Source organism: Cebus imitator, unplaced genomic scaffold (genome assembly GCF_001604975.1).
Source record: "Cebus imitator isolate Cc_AM_T3 unplaced genomic scaffold, Cebus_imitator-1.0 Scaffold154, whole genome shotgun sequence".
NCBI lineage: Eukaryota > Metazoa > Chordata > Mammalia > Primates > Cebidae > Cebus > Cebus imitator.
Genome location: NW_016107469.1, coordinates 2,238,683 through 2,264,763, shown reverse-complemented (window position 1 = coordinate 2,264,763; position 26,081 = coordinate 2,238,683). Strand labels below are relative to the sequence as shown.

Below are 26,081 nucleotides of genomic sequence, written 5' to 3'. Positions count from 1 at the left end.
ACAGGTAGACCAGACTGGACTTGGTTACTGAAGTTTTTACACTGGGAATGTGTGCGAAAGATGAAGTACATGCAAATATTAATAAGTGGTGGTCTTAGGGTTAGCTATGAGTGATTATATTTTTCTCTATTTTACAAAAAATGAGTGACACATTAGGCTCTTTGATTAGGAGGATGTATTTGCATATTAAGTACAGTATTATCAGTGCAGTTACTAAATCTGAAAGATTTGCTGTTAGACTAAATGTTCATAATCTGTCTACTGGAATACAGTCAAGCATCAGCAATTTCAAATAAATGACCTAAGTTAATTAGAAAAGGAAAATTAACGAATAAAACATTTTACGTAATGCAATTAAAGTAACTAGAATTGAACTAGACTATATTAACAATAGAAAATGTAAATAATTATTATTAAAACAGTCTAGTGGCCTTATTAATACTACTGTTAGTTTCCTCTTGGAGTAGAGTTTTGTAAATTACTGTTTTGAAGTCTCAAACTCTTGTTTTAAGTAATTGCATTTAGGTAGTGGTTTTAACAGAACATTCTATAATTGGCCTTGTTCTTTCCTTCATCTGTTTTCTTTTTGCCTGAGTGACTTTCTGCCAGCCCTACCTCCTTAGTAAATTTCAGTTTATCCTTCCGAGCTTAGCTTAACTACCAAAAGAGCCCTTTCCAAGTCCTTTAAGTCTTTGATCACTCTTCCACTCTGTTCCATTTTTGTTGTGTTGTTGTTGTTGTTTGAGACAGGGTCTCACTATGGTGCCGAGGCTGAAGCTCAGTGGTGCAATCAAGGCTCACTGAAGCCTTGAACTCCTTGGCTGAATGAGAAATGATCCTCCCATTCACACTCTCAAGCAGCTGGGACTACAGGTGCATGCCACCATGCCCAGCTAATTTTAAAATCTTTTTGTAGAAACAAGGTCTCACTACTGTCCATGGTGGTCTCAAACCCATCAGCCCGAACAGTCCCCCTGCCTTGACCTCCCAAAGTGAGGATTACAGGCATGAGCCACCACACCTGGGCTTCACCCTCAGATCTGATTCTTGTTACCATACATGACAATTGTAATAAAATAATTATTTATATAATTTGTACAGTTATTTAGATTTGTTGTTAGATTATCAGTACCATAAGGATGTATTTTGTTTCCCTTATAGTTGTTTACCCAGTGCAGAGTGGATACATGTATGAATGAATGAGTTAATTTAGTTCTTTTTTCCTCCAGCTCTACTTCTGAAATTAAGTGCATAGATTGGGCTTCCTGAAAATAATCAGAGTTTCTTACTTAACAGTCTCCCTGAACTGATTTCCCCTAGAGTATATTGCATCTGTTTGTCACTCTTCCCAAAGGTATTTCTTGCTTTTAGTCCTTCTGTAGGTGACTTCCCTCTGGGTAACTAGTGTATTCTTTTTGAAACCTACACTTGTATTTCTTCTTAATCTTTTGATTAATCACTAATTCCCCACCTTTCCTGATAGTCACTGCATTAGGTATGCTCTTTATGTGGTCCCAAAATATCTGCATTGGTATATTATTACATCTACTTTAAAGCTTATATTTAATAATTATGGATCCCATTTTTATCTAGTCTAAAGACACAAGACAATATCCAATATGGTGAAAGGAAGTATTTCCTCAACACTTATATAGTACAGAGTGTTTGTAGTGGAAAATTCAGAACCTTCTACTTTGTCTCCCTGTCTTTTGATATTCCTTGAATTTTTCTCCATCCCCTTTTTGTTTTCTTGTCTTTCCTCTCTTGTTCTTACCCTTTTCCCCCTCCTCTTTTTATCTTTTTTCTCATTCTCCCACTTCTTCTCACATCATAAGTTTTTAATGTAATTTATAAAAATATTATGTCTGTTTTTCTTACATTTAGAATCTGAGAAGTTAGCAGATTTTTATTTCTTTATCAGGTTGTTTCAAAGTTTAATTAGGTTAAGAAAATAAGTGATAAGCCTTTGATATAAAAAGATTATTACAAAATTATTTAATAATGTCCTATAGAAAATGTGTGAGTCAGCAAGCAGGTTTATAGAAGGAAAGGGTTATGCTAGACTATTTGCTTGCTTCTAGTCTCTAGATAGAAAGATACCAAATTTCAACCTGTTGCAGGCACCTGTTGAATGCAGTGAGGAATTAAGCTAGAAAAACAGTTTGGGATTCCAAACTTCTAAAGTGAGATGTAAAATGTTGTGAATTATCTACATTTTGAGCCTTTTTGGATAGAAGCACGATTTATGTCTTGCTCTAAATAATAGAATAAAATTTCTATAGTTGTTTAAAATCAGTTTTTAAGTAAGTTGGAGTGCATATTCCAGCATTGGCAGTGCAATATGAACAGTGGAGAGCTTGCTCAGACAGCTGCTTTCCTTGATGAAGACAGTGACCCGTGAGGGACTGTAACCAAAACCCAGCCAGAGAAATCCAGTTTTATAGGAAATTGTTTTGGGATGTCAGTTGGCCAGTGTAGGTTACTTGTTTATATAGCTGAGGTTACATGTGTTAAATTTTTTCTTGACTTAAAAGAGATAAATGGGCTCTGGAATAATTGTGGCAGATTAAAAAATGAAACAATTATATTTTAGACCTGCATATTTTGTCTGTTTTGGACTACAAGTGTTCATCCCTTGAGTTCCAAATGCAAAAATGTTACATTCAGTAGTTGTGAAATCTTGTTATTGCCATTCTTGTTCTTTTTAGAATCATAATCAAGTAGTATTTTTGTTATATTACTAATATAAATCAATGATAAAGGAAGCATCAACAAATCAGCAGGAGGATTATTTAAGAAATAGTATTAGTGCAGTTGGATACCTGTTTGGCAGAGGGAGAGAATAAATTAACCTCAACCCATAACAGTTGTCAACAGAATTCCAGGTGAATACATAGTTAAATGAAAAAAAACAGTGGGATGATTTTCAAAAAGAACAAATAGGAATAAACTTCTGATGGAATGAAAGATTTTCTCTATTAAGTAGAAGAAGACATCTCAGAACAAACAAATAAAAATAGATGTTACCTCTTAAAATAACCTCCCCCCACCAAAAAAAAAGTATGTGTTTTTTTCACTCATACTGAATCCATATTAAAAGACAGGACAAAGGAAAATGTGAATGGTTATGTAGTCATCAAAATGTTTAATGATATTACTTAATTACATTAGTAAATTCTTCTGTTAAAATGTTAGTGGGGTAAAAAAAAAATGTATAGTTATGCAATTGGACACAGATAACTTGACGTATACACACACACACACACACACACACACACTCACTCTCACTCTCTCTCTCTTTCTCTCTCTCTCTCTCTCTCTCTCCTAATCTTAGCAAAAGAGAGTGGAAGAAAAATACACCAAAAAATGCTGCTTTTTGATAATGTTGTAAGTAGTGAGATAGTTTTCAAAATATTTATTTTCTTTTAATGTGTTTTTTAGCCTTTCTGAGATGAACCATTTACATTAAAAATATTTATTTTAAAATTGCTTGCTTATAGAATTCAGATACGTCATAATTTCTTTCCACCTTGAGTTTTCAGCTTATCTTCTCTATCCTTCTTTCTCTTACACACAGTTCCCTCACCAGGACTGGCACAGTTCATTTTACAAAATTTTATAAAAATTTTAATATGAATGCCTTCAACTTGCTCCATTTTACTACATGCCTCAGCACATCTTATTTACATTATGTCCAGCTGCATCACACATTTATGTTATTTGCCTAGCTTTGAAGAATATCTTTGGCTTGAGACTGCTGTCTGATAGTTATGGAGGGAGTACTTGCTGTCTGCCTTGTAGTCTTCCGTCTCTTTCCTTAGCTTTTGTTGTACCCTTTAGCAGTAATGCTTCTCTTTTCCCTCTGTGTATTGAAAAACAGCTTTCAAGACCATGATAAATGACACCTCAGTTTACTTTATACTTTTGATTGCTTTTTAAACCACATTTAACCTTGTACTTCCGTTATAACGTTTGTCATAGTTTGCATGTACCACATTTTTAAACCATGTATGTCTTTCTCTTCCAGTAGATATTGAGCCCTTGATGGGCAACAACTATATGTTACTCATTTTTTTATTTCCCACAGTGAGGTGTAACAAATATTTATGGTCTTAAGTTGATTTAAATAACTTTTCACAGTTGAAATCGCTAGTCAGAAAGGTGTTTTAATCCATTTTTACCCATAACATGTTTCTTCTTGTTTAATGTGTAATCTTAATGCATTATATTTTACTTTTAAAAAGGACATTTGTTTTTTACATATTAAAAGCAGACTAGGTGTGGTGGCTCACACCTGTAATCCCAGCACTTTGGGGAGGCCGAGATGGGCAGATTGGTTGACTCCATGAGTTCATGGCCCACCTGGGCAGCATGATGAAATCTCATCTCTACCACAAATCAAATAAAGTAACCATTAGCCAGGTGTGGTAGTATGTGCCTGTAGTCCCAGCTACTCAGGAGGCTGAGGTGGGAGGATCACCTGAAACTGGGAGGTTGAGGCTCCAGTGAACTGTAATCATGCTACTGCATTCCAGCCTTGGTGACAGAGTGATTTTTTTCTCAAACTCATAGACACACATACACACACACACACACACACACACACAGCAAAAGCATACTCATTACAGAAAAAAATTTAAAGCATAAAAGAATGTTTTCACCATCTACATATTTCTTTTATTTTGTTCTTTACATAGTTGTTTTGTAAACCATGTATATTTTTTCTTAATATTTATTTAATCATTCATTCAATAAATGTTAATTAAGGACTGATTATCAGGCAGTTACTGTTAGAACTCTAGGGCTGTAGCAGTAAACAAAATAGCCAAAAATACTAAATTTTATTAAGTTTATATTGTAGTAGGGGGGACATAGCAAACAAATAAAAAATATATATACTCTGTGATATGATAGTAAATTTTCTGAAGAAAAACAGAATACGGAGTGTGCATGTAAGGAAGAGGGTTAAAGTTTTAAATAGGTCGATTGATCAGGAGATCACCAGCAGGGTAACATTCGAATAAAGACCTGAATTATGTAGTGATCCAGATGCGTATTTGAAGACAAAGCATTTATTTATAATAGTGGAGCCTAAATGTTCAACAAAAAAAGAATGTTTATTATTTTTAAATTACTGCCAAGATTTTACTGTATAGCTATAAAAATACTTTGTTATTTATGTATAATGTCTTGAGAAAATGCCTACCTTACAATGTTAAAGGGGAAAAGAAAATATAAAACTAATTTTATTCTAATTTTTAAAAAGATTTTATATACATACATGTATAAATAATGTAAGCAGAAGAAAATATGCCCCAAGTAAACAGATGGTCTTTGTAGGGCTTGGTTTTTTAATTTCTTGAAAATTGTTCATTTTTCTCAGTTTTCTTGATGAGTATGTATTAAACTTTAAAAGTATATAAAAATTAATTTTGTTACATTTTAACTTCCAGGTCTGGCCTTAATGGGGTAATGAGTGTTAAACTTACCCTCCCTCTATGATCACCTATAAAAGTAGATAAAAGCCATGAAGCAACTGGGTTTTATTTGATGTTAGATAGTCAACCATAGGGCTATGATCCTTAGGAGAAGGGAAACCCAATAGGAAAGCTCACACTGGCTATTTAAACTGTAGCTGAGGGAAATAAAGCTGAAATACAGACTATAGGTTTAGTAGGATAGAGGAAACAGTGATTGGAGGGCATGTCTGCTCAAGCAGCTGGATTTGTAAGGCTTCTACAAGAAGGAAGAGAATTGCTTAGGGAAGTATCAGAAACCTTTACGGGGATCACCCTGATTCTTCAGCTAAATGCTGAACTTCACATGTGCATGGCCAGTCTCTTCTGAGAACACCTTTTGGGGTCTGTAGTCAAGAGGAGGTTCTGGAGATTACACAGTGCTGAGAGACAGAATTTCAAACAGCCAGATTGGAGAGATCTTGCTGAGCACCTTGGGCATTCATTAAGACTTCAGGAAATCCAAACCATAAAGACTATGGCTACTTTACCCATAGAGTAAGAGCTTTTCTAGTTCATTTCTAGCAAAGTGTAAAGCTAACCTTCAAAAATATCAGGTTAAACTGCCAGTAAATCACTTGATGCCAAAACAAAACACACTTTAAAAGAATTTCAGATGTTCCACAACATAGGACCCACAATAACCAGCTATATAAAAAATTACTAAACAAATGAAGAAGCAGGGAACTGTAGGGAAAAAGAAAATAGAAAAAGACCCAGAGATGACAGAGGCATGAAATTAGCAGCCAGCTATTTTATATGGTCTCCGTTAAATATGCTCAAAGATTTAAAGGAAAAGTTGGACACTATTGATACACAGATAGGGAATCTCAGCCAAAGTAGAGCTGTAAAAATCAGATGGAAAACTAAAATAAAAAAAATTAATATCTGAAATAAAAAATTCATTGAATATGCTAAGTGGCAGATTGGAAACTACAAAAGAAAACTTCACTGAAGTTAACCACAGACAAAGGAGAGGAGAAAGAAATGAACAAGCCTCTATGACTCATGGGCCAATATTAAGTGGTAGAATATAATGTAAGTGGAGTCTCAGAAGAAGAGATACAGGAGCAGAAAAAGAATTTGAAGATATGATTATTTAAAGGTTTATAAATTTGAAGATATGATTATTTAAAGATTTATAAATTTGAAAACCCACAGACCAATGGAGGTCAACAAATACCAAGCACAATAAACACAAAAGAAATCATAGTAGCACAACTAGTACAATTACTTAAAAATGAAGATAAAGAGAACATCTTAAAGACAGCTAGAGGGCGTGGGAATGGGGAAGACACATGATATACATAGGGAAACAATAACAGTAATGAAGACTGACTTCTCATCTGAAATAATGAAGGCTGGAAAACAATGGAATGTCCCCTTTAAAATGCTGAAAGAAAAAATTGTCAATCTGAAAATTTAAATTGAACAAAAATATCTTTCTGAAATGTAAACAAAATAGACATTTTCAGATGACCAAAAGCTAAAAGAATTTATCACCATCAGACTTTCACTGTAAATAATGCTAAAATAAGTCCTTCAGGCTCAAGAAAACTGATACCAGTCAGAACCTCAGATCTAAATGAAGGGGTGAAGAGAACAAGAATTGATCTCTCTGTAGGATAATACAAATGACTTAAGTGTTTATTTTCTGTGAAAGACAATTGTTGGTTTAAAGCAAAATGTTAACATTGTTTATATCATGTAGAAGTAAAAGATCATGAAACAGCACAGAGAACAGTAGTAAGATAGATTGAATTCCACTGTCGTAAGATGATGAACTTAAAATATTCAGTGAAGGTAGACTGTGATAGATTAAGGATATATATTGTAATCCCTTGAGCAATTCCCAAACAAAATGATACAGGCAAAAGCCAATAGAGGTGATAAAATGGAACACTAAAAAATACCAAATGAATAAAAAAGACAGGAAAGGAGGAATAGTGGAACAAAGAACAGAATGATAGATTTAAAAACAAGACAGTAAACTTAATCATATTAATAATTACTTTAAATTTAAATGGGTTAAGCGTTATGGTTATGAGGCAGAGATTTTCCAACTAGATAAAAGAGCAGGAGGGACTACATGTTTGGATCCCCTTCCACGACACTCCCTTCAGGGAAGCCTGTCTTCTTCTCCTAAACTCCATCTCTGTCTATTCCTTTCCACTCTGTCGAAGCTGCTTTCCTCTCCTGCATTCCATCTTTCTGGATTCTCTGACTCAGTGTGAGAGTTAGCTGTTTCTTTCTTCTTCTCCTGTTTCTCTCTCTCTCTCTCTCTCAATCAAAAAAAAAAAAAAAGCAGGATCCAAATATATACCATCTAAATGATGCACTTTAATGTGTGTATTATATTTACATATAAAGATTTAGAATAAATATAACCTAAGAATACAGCTTACCAGGGAGGTGAAACATTTGTACAACAAGAATTACAAAACACTGCTGAAGGAAATCATAAATGACACAAACAAATGGGAAAACACATTCCATGCTAATGTATAAGAAGAATTAATGTTTTTTAAATGGCCATACTGCCCAAGGCAATTTACAGAATCGGTGCTATTTGTATCAAACTACCAATGACATTCTTCACAGAATTAGAAAAAACTATTAAAATTTTACCAAAAAAGAGCTTGAATAGCCAAGGCAGTCCTAAGCAAAAAGAACAAAGCTGGAGGTACCACATTAACCTGACTTCAAACTATTATATAATACAAGGCTACAGTAACCGAACAGCATGGTACTGGGACAGAAACAAACACATAGACCAGTGGAATAGAATAGATAGCACAGAAATAAAGCCATACACCTAAAACCATCTGATCTTTGACAAAGTCTACAAAAATAAGCAATGGGAAAAGGACTCCTTATTCAGTAAATGTTGCTGGGATAACTGGCTAGCAATATGTAGAAAATTTAAACTGGACCCATTTCCTTATATACAAAAATCAACTCAAGATGCAATAAAAACTTAAGTGTAAAACCTAAAACTATAAAAACCCTGGAAGATGACCTAGGAAATACCATTCTGGTCATAGGACACAGGAAAGGAAAGATTATGACAGAGGCCAAAAGCACTTGCAACAAAAACAGACAAATGGGATTTAATTAAACTGAAGAGCTTCTGCACAGCAGAAGAAACTATCAACAGTAAACAGCTTATAGAATGCGAGAAAATACCTGCAAACTATGCATCTGACAAAGGTCTGATACCCAGGATCTATAGGGAACGTAAGCAAAAAGCAACCCCATTTGGCTAAGTTTCGTGTTTCACGCCTGTAATCCCAACACTTTGAGAGGCTGAGCAGGTGGATCACCTGACGTCAGGAGTTTGAGACCAGCCTAGCCAACATGATGAAATCCCCTCTCTACTAAAAATACAAAAGATTAGCTGGGCATGGTGGCAGGCTTCTGTAATCCTAGCTACTCAGAAGGCTTGAGGCAGGAGAATTGCTTGAACCTGTGAGGCAGAGGTTGCAGTGAGCCGAGATCACACCACTNAAAAAAAAAAAAAAAAAAAGTTGGTTATGAACAGATGCTTGTGAAAAGAAGACATTTGCATGGCCAAGAAGCATATGAAAGAATGTTGAACATCATTAATCGTTAGAGAAATGCAAATCAAAACCATCCAGTCAGAATGGCTGTTACTAAAAAGTCAAAAAAATAGAAGATTATGGTTCCTGGTGAGGGAACAACAACAACAAAAAGATACTGGTGAGGCTGTCAAGAAAAGGGAATGCTTATATACTGCTGGTGGGAATATAAATTAGTCCAGTCACCGTGGAAAGCATTTCGGAGATTTCTCAAACTCCTGAAAACAGCTACCATATGACCTAGCAATCCCATTGTTGGTTATATACCCAAACAAATATCAATCTTTCTACCCCAAAGATTCATGTACATGCATACTTTCATTGCAGCACTATCTACAATAGCAAAGACATTGAATCAACCTAAATGCCTATCCATGGTAGACTGGATAAAGAAAATGCTGTAAACATACGCTGTGGAATACTACACAGCCATAAAAAAGTATGGTATTCTTTGCAGCGACCTGGATGTAGCTGGAGGCCATTATCCTATGCAAACTAATGCAGGAAGAGAAAATTAAATACTGCATGTTCTCATTTATAAGTGGAAGCTAAACATTGAGAATACATGGATACACAGAAGAGAACAACGGACACTTGGACACCCAGAAGAAAACAATAGACACCAGGTCCTACTTGAGGGTGGAGGGTAAGGGTTAAAAAAGCTGCCTATCAGGTACTATGCTTATTACCTGGGTAATAGTAATCTGTATACAAAATCCCTGTGACATAGCAATTTACCTGTATAACAGGCCTGCACATGTACTCCTGAATCTAAAAGTTAAAAATGATTTAGAATAAATATAAAAGGATGGAAAAAAGATGTACTAAGCAAACAGTAACCATTAGAAAGCTGGAGTGGCTCTATAAATACCAGACAAAATAGTCTCCAGGATAAAATTTATTACCAGTGATAAAGTGGATATTTCATGATAGTAAAAGTACCTACCAGACATCAGACATAAAATCATATATATTTATTTATACCTAATGATGGAATGTCAATTTATATGAAGCAAGAACAGATTTAAATAAAGGGACAAGTAAAAGTTAATTTTGTTACTTAACAACTAAGATTATTACATTACATTTTAACTTTTTATAATAAACCTCAGAAGGTATTCATGTTTGTATGTTGCCAATTTTTTTCTCCCATTGTCATACTGCTCACTAATTTTTTATGTAATTTGATTCCTTCACTCATTTCCATTTGTTTATTCACTGTTGTAATATATATTCTCCAATTGTGCAGTTTAATCTTTCTGTTATCCAATATTGGTGTGTAGTGGGAATTTTAGGTTTGTAATAAGACAGATATAGGTTTGAGTCCTGGTTTCATTTCTAGATTATATTTGTACCTCATTTTGCAAGCAATGTTTGTAAAGCACAGTGTATTGAGTACTCAATACATGATACCATTTTTATTTGAGAGAGTTTCGTTCTATTTGTTTTACTATTTTCTGGTTTGCTTAGTTTGGATGGAGGTGATTATTGCTGCCTTTGTTGCTACTACACATGCTATTAAAGTTGGTTTTCCACTTTTCCTTATTGAATTAAGTAGTCCCATGTCTCTTCACCTCAAAAGGCCTAGATGCCATACGGCAAGCAGTTCCTCTGTATCTGTGGGGAGTTGGTTCCAGGATCCCCATAGATAACAAAACCAGGGATGCTCAAATTCGTTATATAAAATGACATAGTATTTGCATGTAACTGCATGCATTCTCCTGTATACTTTAAATCATTTCTAGGCTGGTGCAGTGGCTCACACCTGTAATCCCAGCACTTTGGGAGGCCAAAGTGGACAGATCACTTGAGGTCAGGAGTTCAAGACCAGCCTGGCCAATGTGGTAAAACCCTGTCTCTACTAAAAATACAAAAAATTAGCTGGGTGTGGTGGCAGGCGCCTGTAGTCCCAGCTGCTCAGAAGGCTGAGGCAGGAGAATCACTTGAACTCAGGAGGTGGAGGTTGCGGTGGGCTGAGATCACGCCACTGAACTCCAGCCTGGGTGACAGAGCAAGACTCTGTCTCAAAAAAAAAAAAAATCACTTTTAGATTACTTGTAATACCTAATACAATGTAAATGCTATGTAAATGATTTTTATATATGTTTTTAGGGTATGATGATCCAAAAAATGCTTGTGTATGTTCAGCACAGTCACAACCATCTTTTTTTTTTTTTTCCTGAGTATTTTCAATTTGTGGTTGGTTGAATCCATGGATGCAGAACTTATAGATACAGAGAGTTGACTGTATATCCATACACCATGCTCACTGGGTTTTCACCAGTCTCCCAGGTGGAGAACTAATAAAAAAGTTAAAACACGACAGATTGATTTGATTGAGTAAAAGAATATGGATCACTGTCATTTTATGTGTTATTTATAGCATTTATGCCTCAATATGTTGCTCCTGAATAACAGCTATGCATATCATTAAAACTGTTCAATTAAAGCTATAATTAATTAAATTGTATATATCATGCACTTCAACTAATGTGTAGTCACACTTCATAACTAGCACTCAAGTTGTATGGACACTGACTTATAAGTTAGAACATTGAGTGGAAAAGATGTCTATGTATTATGAAGAATACATAAGGTATATGTTTTAGAATAGTATGTGCGTTTCTTTATGACATCAAGAGAAAGCAGTCACACAAATTCAGAGTATGTGACATTCTCAAGACAACTGTCCTGGGCTCTTCAGAAAGGGAATATCATAGTTTTTTTTTTTTTTTTTTTTTTTTTTAAAAGATGTAACAGCCACTTACAGTGTTGAAACTAGATTTTATGTGGTTCTAGGGGTGAAAGGTCTGTTAGACATTCTTGAGATAATTAGGGAAAATGTGAATGTGGACTGCATGGTGTATTGTGGAATTATTGTTAATGTTCTTAGATGGCATAATGGAAATTTTGCTTATTAAGTAGATACATTTGTCTTATTCTTCGGAGATGTCAGGCGTTGTAATGTGTACAACTATTAAAATACAGCAGAATGAATTACAGTACATTGTGTGAATATAGAAAGAAAATAAATTTGACAAATAACAGTCAATCTAGGCATATAGTTTTTGGTTGAAATATTCTTTCTAATTTTTATTTTATCTGTTTTTATGATAATAAGTTGGAAAATACCCGAAAATACTTGGCAATTAAAACTAGATCTCCAAAGAAGAAAATCACTGGAGCCAGGCTTGGTGGTGTGTCCCTATAATTCTTGCTAATCTAGAGGCTGACAGGAGGATCTCTTGAGCCCAGGTATTTGAGACCAGACTGGGCAATGTAGTGAGACTATCTATATTTGTTAAAAAAGAAGAAATCGTGACAAAAATTAGAAAATACAGAAAATTCTGTGATAATGAAAAGATTCCACATCAGAACTTGTAGTTGTAGCTAATTGATATTTATAGAAAAATTTGTGCTTTAACTGACTTGTACTGGGGGGGAAGTTGAAAATTAATGAGGTAAGCTTTCAATTTTAGATGAAAAATGAACAAAACATTCGTACAGTCAAGACAGAACGTTTTTGTCACTGAAAATATTTCTCATAGTATCCTTCTATATGCCTACCGACTTCTTACCTTTCACCCGCAACTGTTGGCAATCACTAATCTGTTACCCCATTTCTAAAACTTTGTCACCTCAAGAATGCTATGTAGATGGAATCATAAGTAATCTTTTGGGATGGGTCTTTTTCACTCAGCGTAATTCACTGGGCATTTATTCAGATTGCTCTAGTTATCAGTAATTTATTCTTCTTCATTACTGAATAATACTTCATAATATGGATATATCACAGTTTAACCATTCTCCTATTGTAGGATATCTGGATTGATTCCAGTTTTTGGCCCTTACGAGTGAAGCTGTGATCAACAGTTACGTACAGGTTTTTATGTGAACATAATCTGCATTTCTCTGGGACAAATACCCAAGAGTGCAATTTCTTGGTCATATGGTAGTTGCATGTTTAATTTCTTAAAGAAAAGCAAAACTTTTCCAGTGTAACTGTACCATCTTACATTCCCACAGACAATGTCTGAGTGATCCAGTTTTTCAAAATCCTTTGCCAATATTTCGTGTTGGCACTCTCTAATAGCTGTTCTTATAGGTATATAGTGATATCTTGTTGTGATTGTATTAGTATTTCCCTGATGGCTAATGATGTTAAATATCTTCTCATGTGTTGTTTACCATTTATACTAACATCTATACTGTTTGTATATACTCTTTGATGATATATTTTTTCAAGTATTTTGCATATATTCTAATTTGACTGGTTGCTTTTTTGCTGTTGAGTTTTGAGAGCATTTTTAACATATTCTAAATGTTAGTCCTTTGTCAGATATACATATGAAATGTTTTTTTACACTGAAGCTTGTCTTTTTAACTTTTTTTAAAGAGTGAACTTTATTTCTTAGAGCAGATTCAGAATCACACCAAAAAGAACCAGAAGATGCAGAATTTCCTATACATTCTCTGCTCTCACACATGTATAGTCTCCCAATTATCAACATCCTAGGTTACAGTGGTACAATTGTTAAAACTGGTTTACCTCCATTGATACAGTATTACCCAAAGTCTGTAATTTACATTAAGCTTCACTCCTGGTGTTGTACATTCTATGGGTTTAGTCAGTGATATGTCTCCACCATTAAAGTATTATAAAGTTTAAGTTCACTGCCCTAAAAATTCTCTGTGCTCTGCCTATACATTCTTTTCTCCCTCTAACACTAGGCAACCACTGATCTTTGTACTGTCTCCATAGTTTTGCTTTTCCCCCCTGCATGTCAATAGCTGTAATCACACAATATGGACCCTTTTAAGATTTGATTCTTACACTTAGTGTAATATGCATTTCAGTTTCTTCCATGTCTTTCATGGCTTGTATAGCTAATTTCTTTTCTGCACTGAATAATATTCCATTAGTGGATATCCACTTTTTATCCATTCACCTACCAGTGACATGTTGCTTTCAAATTTTGACTGTTACAAATAATGCTTAAAACATACGAAAATACCATTTTGTATGAACATATTTTTTCATTTTCTTTGAGTAAATTTCATGGAGTGCAATTGCTTGGTTATAGAGTAGGAATATTTAGTTTTGTAAGCAACTGCCAAAATGTCTGGTTGATGTACATCCTTGTCAGGATTCGATGGTGTCAGTGTTTTGGTTTTGGCTATTTTAATAGGTATGCATAATATCTCATTGGTGTTTTAGTTTGCATTTCCCTGCTGACACATGATATGGAGCATCTTTTCATATGCCTGTTTGCCATTTGTATGTCTTTGGTGAAATCCATCTGTTCAGGTCTTTGTCCCATTTTTAATGGGTTTGAGTTATAAGAGTCTCTGTATTTTGGATAAGTCTTTTATCTGACGTGTCTTTTGTAAATATTTTTTCTCCTTCTGTAGCTTATTTTATTCTCTTGGGAGTGTCTTTTGCAGAAGAGAAGCTTTTTTTTGTTGTAATGAAGTTCAGCTCATCAGTGCTTTTTATTATGGATAGTGCATTTGGTGTTATATCTAAAAAGTCATCACAAAATGCAAGGTCATCTAGTTTTTCTTCTACATTGTATTCTAGGATAAAGTTTTGCATTTTACATGTAGTTCTGTGATCCATTTGAGTTAATTTTTGTGAGGAGTGTAAGGTCTGTCTCTAGTGTTTGTTTGTTTTGATTTTGCTTGTGGATATTCAGTTCTTGCACTGTTTTTTGAAAAGACTCTTTGTTTTATCCCCTTTGCTCCTTTGTTAAAGATCAACTGGCTATGTTTCTGTGACTCTTCTGAAAAGGATTGTAGAGGATTTATATACTTTACTTCTTTTTTAAATGTTTAGTAGAACATACCAGTGAACCCATCTTGACCTTTTGCTTTTGGTTTGGAAAGAGTATTAATTATTGATTCAATATCTTGATGCCTATAGGCCTATTCATATTTTCTGTTTCCTAATTTTGCATATTATGTCACCCAGGAACTGATTCATTGAATGTATGTTATTACGTTTGTTGACGTAGAGTTGTTCATGTAACTCCTTTATTCCTTTAATGCCAGGGGATCTATAGTGATGCATTCAATGCTATAAATTTCTAAGTACTGTTTTTGTTGTTTTTCACAAATTTTGACATCTTGCATTTTCATTTTCATTAAAGTATTTTAAAATTTCCCTTGAAATTTCTTCTTTGACCTATGCAATATTTAGAAGTGCATTGTTTAATTTCCATATATTTTGGAATTTTCCAGCTATCCTTGTTTTTGATTTATAGTTTAATTCCTCTGTGGTCTGAGAGCAGATACTGTGTAATTTCTATTTTTAAAAAATTTGTTGGCCTGAGCATGGTGGCTCACATCTGTAATCCCAGCACTTTGGGAGGCCGAGTCAGGAGGATCATGAGGTCAGGAGTTCGAAACCAGCCTGACCAACACGGTGAAAGCCTGTCTCTACTAAAAATAGCTGGATGAGGTGGTACACACCTATAATCCCAGCTACTGAGGAGGCTGAGGCAGGAGAATCACTTGAACCTGGGAGGCTGAGGTTGCAGTGAACTGAGATTGCTCCACTGTACTCCAGCCTGGGTTACAGAGTGAGACTCTGTCTCAAAAATAAATAAATAAATAAATTGTTAAGATGTGTTTTATGGCCCAGGATATTATCTGTCTTGGAGAATGTTCCTTGTGAGCTTGAGAAGAACGTGTGTGTTTTAGATGAAGTGCTTCATAAAAGTCCCTTATATCCCGTTGGTTACGTTGCTGAGTTCAACTATGCCCTTCCTGATTTCATGCCTATTGGACCTGTTAATTTCAGATAGAGGGATGTTGAAGTCTTCAAGTATAATAGTCTATTCTCTTTCTTTGTGCAGTTCTTTCTGGTTTTGCCTTACATCTTTGAAGTTAAATTGTGAGGCTCATATACGTTCAGGATTGTTATGTCTTCTTGGAGCATTTACCTGTTTATCACTATGTAATGCCTCTCTTGCTTTGAAGCCTGCCTTGTCTGAAATTGATATATTAACTTCTACTTTCTTTTGACTAGTGTTAGCATGGCATAGCTTTTTTCATCCATATACTTTTAATCTATATGTATCCTTATATTTAATAGTGAGTTTTTGTAGATAATGTATAATTGGGTCTTGTTTCTCACCCACTCTGACAGTCTCTGTCTTTGAATTGGTACATTTAGACCATTGACATTCAAAGTAATTATTGATGTAATAGTTGGATAATATTTATCCTATTTGTTATTTTCTATTTGTCTTTGTTCTTTATTCTTATTTTTGTTTTCCTCTCTGTCTCTCTTTTTTTTTGCCTTTTGTTGTTTTGATTGAGCATTTTATTTGATTATGTTTTCTTTCTTTTGTTGGCATACTAATTACCTTTCTTTCTTTTGCATTTTTTAGTGTTTGCCCTAGAGTTTTCAGTATACCTTTACAACTAATCTAAGTCCACTTTCAAATAACATTTTACTGCTCACAGGTATTGTGAAAACCTTATAATTACAAAATTATCCTAATTCCTGCCTCTGGTTTCTTATATTACTACTGTCACTCATTTTGTTTATATAGAAGCATATGTGTCTCTATAAAAGCATACATAATTCAGTACTTTGTTTCTGTGATTCTTTTGAACAAATCATCTGTTGGATCAATTAAAACCTGATCTTACCTGCACTTTTTCCTTCTCTGATGCATTTTCCTTATTTACATAGATTTGTGTTCTGACCTTTATTATTTTTCTTCTCTCTAAAGAGTTCTTTTTACACTTTCTTGCAAGGCAAGTCACTGGCAACAAATTCCCTCGATTTTTGTTTTTATGAGAAAGTATTTCTTCTTCACTCTTGAAAGAAAATTTTGCAAGTATTAGTATTTTAGGTTGGGTTGTTGGGTTTTGTTTTTTTTTTCTCTTAACACTTTGAGTGTTTCACTCCACTCTTCTTGCATTGTTTGTGAGAATCAGATATAATTCTTATGTTTGTTCCTGTATAGGTATGGTATGTTTTTCCTCTAGCTTCTTTCAATAATTTTTCTTTATCTTTGGTTTTCTGTAGTTTTGGGAATTATATGCCTAAGTATAGTTTTTTTGTTTGTTTGTTTGTTTGGTTTGGTTTTTGACGTTTAGATTGGTGGATGTTCTCTGAGCTTCTTGGATCTGTGGTTTCATGTCTGACATTAGTTTGGGGAAATTCTTTTGTCATTGTTTCAGAAATTTCATGTATTCCTCTTTTTCCTATCCTTCTGGAATTTCCATTACACATATGTTATGCCTTTTGAGTTGTCCTACTGTTCTTGGATACTATGCTCTAGGTTTTGTTTTCTTTTGTTTTTTCTGTTATTCTTCTTCTTGCTTTTCAAATTTGGTGTTTTCTATAGAGTTAACCACAAGCTTAGATTCTAACCTAAGCTGTGTCCAGCCTACATTAAGTACATCAAAATTATATCTCATTTCTGGTAGTGTTTCTAATCTCTAACATTTCTTTTTGGTTCATATAATTTTTGTCTCTTTATGTTACCCATCTGTTCTTGCAGTCTGTGTACTTTATCCATTAGAACCCTTAGCATCTTAATCATAATCATTTTAAAATTCCTAGTCTGATAATTCCAACATCCCTGCCACACTGGACTATATTTTGCTGTTTGCTGTGCTCTTGAAACTGGATTTTGCCTTTGACTGTCTTATAACTTTTTCTTGATAACCAGATATGTGCTACTGAATGAAAGGATCTGCTGTAAATAGGCCTTTAGTCATATTATACTGAGGTATAAGGGGATGGGGAAGCATTCTGTAATCTTATCTGGAGGTCTCAGTCTTTCAGAAAGCCTGTACCTCTGCCCCGTAAACTTCACAGGTACCTCTCAGTCTCTACAGTGCCCCTTTACTTGAAACAGGTTGGCTAAACTTGTCTGGAGTTTGTTTTGCCTTTTGCCCCGGTCTGTTATGCTCTGATAAAGCTCCAGCAGGATAGGCTGTAGTTGATCTAGTTTATCCTGAGGGTGGCCTTATTAGGAATAGAACGCTTTGGTGTTTTTCACAATGGTTCCTTTTCTCCTTCCGTTGCCTGAGGCATGAAATTTATCTCCAATATTCAGAGGAGGTTTTTCTTAAATATTCACTTTGAAAACCTGGTCAACCTCTTGGAGGTAAAAGTTTGCAGATGCTTGATTACTGGATTCCCCTGGAGTTTATCTCAGATTTGTTCACTCTGAACCTCGTGTAATTCATCAGTTATCATTTGTTTCCCTGCTTTGGTACTGAATCTTAGGGAGGTTTGTGCTTGGGAGTTTCCGCTCTGGCAAGCTACAATTCTCTATACTTTCCTATTGGTCTCTCCAGTGTTTGGTGGGGTGGGAGGGGCTGTAATTAGACCCCTGACCTTTAACACTCTGACAGATCCTAAGAAGAGTTGTTGATTTTTCAATTTTTTTTCAGCTTTTTTCTTCTAGGACTAGTGTTGACTTATAGCTTCTTACATGCTGGACTAGAAACCAGAAGTCCTAGCTCTTTTTAAAAAATTAATCTACTTAACAGTCTTTTGCAGAGCACAGGTCCTTTTATGGATAATATGTTTGGTGCTGAGTCTAAGAACTTTGCTTTGCCCTAGATCTGAAAGATTTTGTCGCTTTTTTTCCCAAATGTTTTGTATGTTTGTTTTACATTTTTAAATCTATTATCCATTTTGAGTTAATTTTTCTGTAAGGTATGAGGCTTAGCTTGATGTTGATTTTTAAAAAATTTGTTTTAATTGTAGTAAAATGCACATAAGATTAAATTTACCATTTTAGCCGTTTTTAAGAGTACAGTTGAGTGGCATTAAGTATATTCACACTGATGTGCAGCCATCAACACTAGCCATCCACAGTACTCTTTTCATCTTGCAAAACTGAAACTCTGTACCCATTAACACTACCACCTCATTTCCTTTTCCTTCTTATTCCTGACATCCACAGTTCTACTTTCTGTCACTGAATTTCACAACTCTAGGTACCTCATGAAAGTGAAATCTTACCGTATTTGTCTAGTTTGAGGTCTTTTTTAATTTTTAATTTTACATAGTAATTTTAATAGTACACGTGGGTAACATGAGATATTTTGATACAGGCATGCAAAGTGTAATAATCACATCAGAGTAAATGGGGTATCCATCACCTCATGCATTTATCTTTTGTGTTATAAGTAGGCCAGTTATATTTTAGTTATTTTAAAATGTACAATTAAATTATTTTTGACTGTAATCACCCTGTTGTGCTAGCAAATGCTGGATCTTATTCATTCTTCCTGGGTTTTTTTAATTTTAATTTTTATTTTTTGGAACTATTAGCTATCCCCGCTTCTCACAACCCACCTCCCACCCCCCACCGACCTTCAAGCCTCTGATAGCTGTCCTTCTCTCTCTCCCCCTCATGAATTCAGTTGTTTTAATTTTTACCTTCCACAAATAAGTGAGAACATGTGTGCTTCTTATTTCACTTAAAATAATGACCTCCATTTCCATCTATGTTATTGCAATGACAGGATCTCATTCTTTTTTATGGCTGAATAGTGCTCAGTTGTGTACATGTACCACATTTCCTTTCTCCATTCATCTGTTGATGGACACTTAGGTTGATTCCATATCTTGGCTATTGTGAATAGAGCTGCAGTAAACATGGGAGTGCAGATATCTGTTTGACAAACTGATTTCCTCTCTTTGGTCTAATACCTAGCTGTGTGATTGCTGGATCATATGGTATCTCTATTTTTAGATTTTTGAGGAGCCTCCAAACTATTCTTCATCGTGATTGTGCACCAACCACTGGGTCCCACTAACAGTGTATGTGGATTCTCTTTTCTCCCCATCCTTGCCAGCATTTGTTATTGAATATTTTTCTGTGACTGGCTTCTTTTACTTAGCATAATGTCTTCAAGGTTCATTGTACATTGTACTTCAAGGTACATTGTAGCGTGCATCACAATGTTTTTCTTTTTTATGTCTGAATAATATTCTTTTGTATGTGTGTATAATATTTTTTGTCCATTTATCCATCAGTAGACACATGGGTTGCTTCCAGTTTTTGGTGATTGTGAATAATGCTGCTCTGAACATTAGTGTACAAACATCTGATCTACTCTGTGCATTTATTCTTTTTGACATGTACTCAGAAGTGGAACTGCTGGATTCTATGGTAATATATGGTAATATTAATATTTTTGATGAACCACATACTGTTTTCCATAACAGCTCACCATTTTACATCCCCACCAGCAGTACACAAGGATTCCACTTTCTTCACATCTTCATTAACACTTGTTATTTTCTGGGGTTTTGTATGTTTTTTCTTTTTCATAGTAGCTATCCTAATGGATGTGAGGTAGTATTCTTTTTTTTTTAACCTGTGAGAGTCTGATTGCTTTCCTCCATTTAATCACTTTTACTTTTTTCAAAACTCAGGCATATTTGAATGAGTTTATTTCCAGGTTCTTAGTCATGCTCCATTGATGTATGTTTCTGTCCCTCCGCTAATAGCAGCGTAATGACCAACTTCATAAAATAAATTGGGAAGTTTTCTCTCATCTTCTGTTTTCTGTAAAGCAATGTGTAGAATTGGTGTTCTTAATTTTTTTTTTTAATTTTTAATTTTTTTTATTATACTTTAAGTTCTGGGGTACATGTGCAGCACATGCAGGATTGTAACATAGGTATAGTTCTTAAATGTTTAGTTGAAATCTCTAGTGAAAACATCTGGGCATTTACATTCAATTTTAAACTTTTGTTAGTCAAACTTGTGTCAACATAATGAGAGTGAAAAGGTAAAATCACTCTGAGAGGAGAAGTGAGAGTAGATAGCTGCAATGTAACTAAATGAAGATTTGTATTTGAGATAAAGACATTTTACAGATTTCTAAGAAGCCTCTCGAAATTTGGGCAAAAAGCATAATCAGGCATTTCATAGAAAGGAATTGTGTTCAAAAACCTGCAGAAACTCATTAAAACTTTTGTTTTCAGGGAAAGGCAAATCTAGACAACCTTCTTCATACCCACTAGAATTGGCAAAACTTGAGTTTCCTGCTACTGACAGTTACAGCTGTATGCTCTGAAGACTAAAGTGTTACTCACTACTTCATGTTATGTTCTCTCTTTGATGTTGTAGAAAGAACATTTAATTCAGACTAGGGATTTGGAGAAATTAGACAATATTTTTTGGAGTGTGTGCTCTCTCTCAGGTTTTTGAAACACTCTCTGCAAGCCATAGAAAAGTCTTCCTTCTTAGGGGAAAATACTCTTCTTTGGCCTTTATTGTCTTAATAGATGCCTTTTTAGGTATTCCGGTGACTTTTGGCTCTAAACAATATGATTGTTTTAGATGTTTCTGTGTACACTACTTATTCTCGTTGTTCAATTACTTCTTTAAACTTTGTGCTTTGAGTTTCACAAAATTCTTAAGCATGCCTGGTTTGAACTGTAGCAGCTCTAGAGTAAGGTGAGTTTCTGACCCTCACTCTTATTTGATTTCATAAAGTTCCTTTTTTGATCTTAAAAGCACAAGACTAAAATAAGATTATTTGGAGTAAGATTTTAATTAAATTCATATTATATTCCATTGCCATTATTACTTGAATGTGTGTATGGGTGGATAGTATGGCTCCATAGGTCATTGCCTTTTGGTTTTGACCAAATCAAAAAGGTATTCCTGATCATTTACTTATTAGAGTTTACATTAGAATATTGTTAGGATCTAGACCCTCAAAGCTTTAGGCTACAATGCTCTCATATTGCTTACCAATACTCTAGCATTGATTCTCCCTAGGGTTGTAGGAGTAGCCTTACCTGTGTTTTTAAATCAGCATTCTGCACATGGACTAATAGTTTCTCAAGATGATCCATGAAAATAAAGTGTTTTTTCATTAGTTTGGGAAATGGTGTATGGGATAGCTCTCCAACCCACTCTCAAATGGATACAATGCATGTTAGCATGTTAAGGCTGGGCTCAGTGGCTCATGCCCTAATCCCAACACTTTGGAAGCCAAGGCAGGCGGATCACTTGAGTCCAGAAGTTCGAGACCAGCCTGGCCAACATGGTGAAACCCTATCTGTACTAAAAATATAAAATTAGCTAGGAATGGTGGTATGCACTTGTAATCCCCACTACTCAGAGGCTGAGACAGGAGAACCACTGGAACCTGGAGGGCAGAGGTTGCAGTGAGCCGAGATCGAGCCATTGCACTCCAGCCTGCGGCGACAGAGCGAGACTATCTCAAAAAAAAAAAAAGTTTTGTTATAGGAAAGAGGTCTCAATCCAGATCCCAAGAGAGTGTTCTTGGATTGGATCTAATGCAATAAATAATTCAGGGCAAGTCCATAGTGTAAAGTGAAAGCTAGTTTATTAAGAAAGTAAAGGAATAAAGGAGTGGCTGCTCCATAGACAGAGAAGCTCTGAGGGCTGCTGGTTGCACATTTTTATGGTTCTTTCTTGATAATATGATAAATAAGGGGTGGATTATTCATGTCTCCCATTTTTTAGACCATATAGGGTAACTTCCTGATGTTGCCATGGCATTTGTTAACTGTTACGGCGTGGGTCGGAGTGTGGCAGTGAGGATGACCACAGGTCACTCTCGTGGCCATTTTCGTTTTGGTGGGTTTTGGCTTGCTTCTTTACTGCAACCTGTTTTATCAGCAAGGTCTTTATGACCTGTATCTTGTACTGACCTCCTATCTCATCCTGTGACTTAGAATGTCTGGGAATGCAGCCCAGTAGGTTTCAGCCTCATTTTACTCAGCTCCTATTTAAGATGGAGTAAATAGTTCACACGCCTCTGACAGTTTCATGATCAGTCTTGAATTGTAAGAATAGGGGAACTTAATCCTTAATTTAAAATCGTATTTTAAACAATATTAAAATCCTGGCTCATTTTATTTAACCCAGCAATTCCTAAATTTACTTGATCATTAACCACTATTTCGCTGGGTTACCTGCGTATATTAGGAGGAACAGTCTTTACAAAGTGAACTTCTGGGATACTGGCAATATGTCACTAATCTGTACTAACTTTGCAGTTTTTTATTGGTTCCAGGTTGTCATATGGTTGGCCTCTGACATTTTCATACAACCTTTATACTTGACAACTGACTCCTGCTTATGTTATATTATAATTCCTTACCAACTATAATATATAAATGCCTTATTATCTGTGCCTGTGATTCTTGTTTTTAAGTGAAGAACAATAAGATATTAGCTTAGTCACTTTTTTTGGTGGTGGGGACCAGATATTGAGATACTGATCACTTTGCTGACCAAGTAAAATCTAGAAAGGAATTAATCTGCTTGTATCACGGTTGATGGCGGTCTACCCAAAAGATTGTCAGTTTTATATATATTTTAGATGTAAGTCCTGTAAGAATAACAAATGACCTCTTTTGTCTCTGTATGCTCACCTCTGAGGCAGTCATTATACTTTCTTTTTCTTTTTTAGAGACAAGGTCTTGCTCTGTCATCCAGGCTGGAGTGCAGTGGCACGATCATAGCTCACTGTAGCCTCAGACTTCTGGCTGTAGCAATTCTCCTGCCTCAGCATCCCACATAGATGGGTGTATAAGCACACATCACCACACCTGGCTTATGTATTTTATTTTATGTTTTGTAGAGGCAGGGTTTCGCTGTGTTGTCCAAGTTGGTCTCAAACTCCTGACTTCAAGCAGTCCTACTGCCTTGGCCTCCCAAAGTGTTGGGATTATAGGTGTGAGCTATAGCTCCCAGCCCAAACTTTTAAGTATAGCCTAGGAGACATGCTGTGCCATAGACATACACTGTCCAGCTCTATGTAGCTTTTGAATATTTGAAATGTGGCCAAATCAAATTGAGATGTGTTTTAAGTATAAAATACACATTGGATTTCAAAGACTTAGTATGAAAAAGATCTAAAATATCTGCATAATGTTTATATTCATTGCATATTGAAGTGTTAATATTTTGACATATTAAAATACTTTACTAAATGTAATATATTTTTTACTTCTTAATGTACTAGGTAATTTAAGATTTCTGTGGTTCGTATTATATTTCTGTTGGATAGTGAGACTGTAGGCACTTTTCCCATGAACTGATAGGTCTTAGAGACTCAGCCTGATTATCTAGGTTGTTAGAAAGCTTTCTCATCTACGGAAAAATTCTGGTATTTTGCAGTTTTTCTGTGTGGGCGTGTTTTTTAAACTATTGACTGAAAAACAAATGATTCCTTATCTGTATGTCACTTTAAAGCAGCCCAAAAAGAGATTACTACCAGACATTTCTACATAGAATTATGCTTTAAGGCACAGGGAGAAAATTGAAAAATCTAGACTTTTTAACTATATCCTTAATAAATTATTTTACCTATTTCCACTAATAATGCTTTTATCTTTAAAAATATATCAGTTTAGATATCTTCTTCTCTAAAGCATCATTTGAGCATTGAGGAGATTAATGCATAATTTTTTTATCTCCTGAGATAGCGTACCCCTTTATAGATTGAAATGCTTTTAGGCCAGATTTTCCTTCCTTTGGTTCTCTTACTGCTTGTGGAAGATAATTTTAATATTAACTATCAAATTGTTTTTTGTATTTTTTTGTCTTTGGTTATAAGAAAAATTCTGTGATTCTTGGGTTTAAGTGGAGGACTGTAGGATCTTGAACTTGGTGATTTTTTTTTGGATCAAATTTGGAATACTGAGCTCTTTATTGCCGTAATAAACTCTTAACTCTAGAAAAGAGTAATAAGTCATATAAGTATACCTGTAGGCCATTTTAACTACAGTTTTAAGAAATGTTCTCATTAATTTATGTGAGACACTGGCATAGTCCTTAATCTGCCCATTAAGCATCATTGCTTGGATATGCCATCTCAATGGAATTCTCATTTTAACTTCAGCTCTTTAAACCATTTCCATTTTGGTTTCTTTTTTATAGCCTCAGTTAAACACCTAATACCATGGGTTGGTCTAATGCTTTTCAGTTAAAAAAAAAAAAAAAGACTTGGACATACATAGCTTGTCACCTATTGGTGACACCTAAGGTACATTCAAAAAAGTGAAGTCAGTTACATGTATCCCCTTGTTTTTCTCAATTTAAAGATCTGCCTTATATCTGACACAACTTTTTCTTAATGTAACCTTAGCTACTAAGCTACATGGATATATACCTTCTGAAACTATGCTGCAGGGGAAGAAGAGTTGTTTTCCCCACTACACAATCCAGTGATGTTATCTTGCCAGTGTTTTATATTCTTTTTAAATGCTTGTAAGTATACAAGCTGAGTAGCAAAAAGTTTAAAAAGCTTTTTAAATGTTTGAAAAGAAACTAAAGACTTAACTTCTCATCTCCCAGAAAGAACAGTTATCTTTATGGATGAGTCAGTGCATGCAGCTGTCTCATGTTTCGTTTCATTATTTTTATAGGGATTGTTTCCTGTTCTGTAGACCAGGTAAATTTGCCCATATTTGGAACCTGCACCTACCTCTGAAGTTTCAGCACTAGAGGTCATTGACCTTTAATTTATCTTTTTTACTGACAATACATAATGTTCTATGGAGAAGGAAGTTCCAGAATGGTGAGACTGGGGCACAAAATGTTCCTGATTAAAATCCCAGTGTAAAATAGAGGCATTATTATCAGACATAATCGTTGCATTTTTAACTGTATAATGGAGCCAAATAAAAACCAATGTGTGACCTTGGACAAGTCATTTTTTGTTCTTAATTTGTAAATGAAAGGGTTTGACTAGATTTAGTTTTATGTAGCATTTATTAAGAGCCTATTACATGCTCGTTATTACAATATGCCTTCTTATATAAATGTTAAGTCTTTATTAAAAACTCTGGAGGAGATGCAGCATATAGCTAGTAGTTGCAGAATTGGAATTCTTCCTTTTTCTTTTCTTTTTTTTTTTTTTTTTTTTTTTTTTTTTTTGAGACGGATTAGTTTCGCTTGCTCTTGTTGCCCAGGCTGGAATGCAATGGCAC

General features: G+C 34.9%; 1 protein-coding gene across 1 annotated transcript in view; it reads left to right on the top strand.

The window, feature by feature from the left end:
- The window catches only part of RFX7 (regulatory factor X7), a 158,066-nt gene that overhangs the window by 17,935 nt on the left and 114,050 nt on the right, over window positions 1–26,081 (top strand). The window lies entirely within an intron of this gene.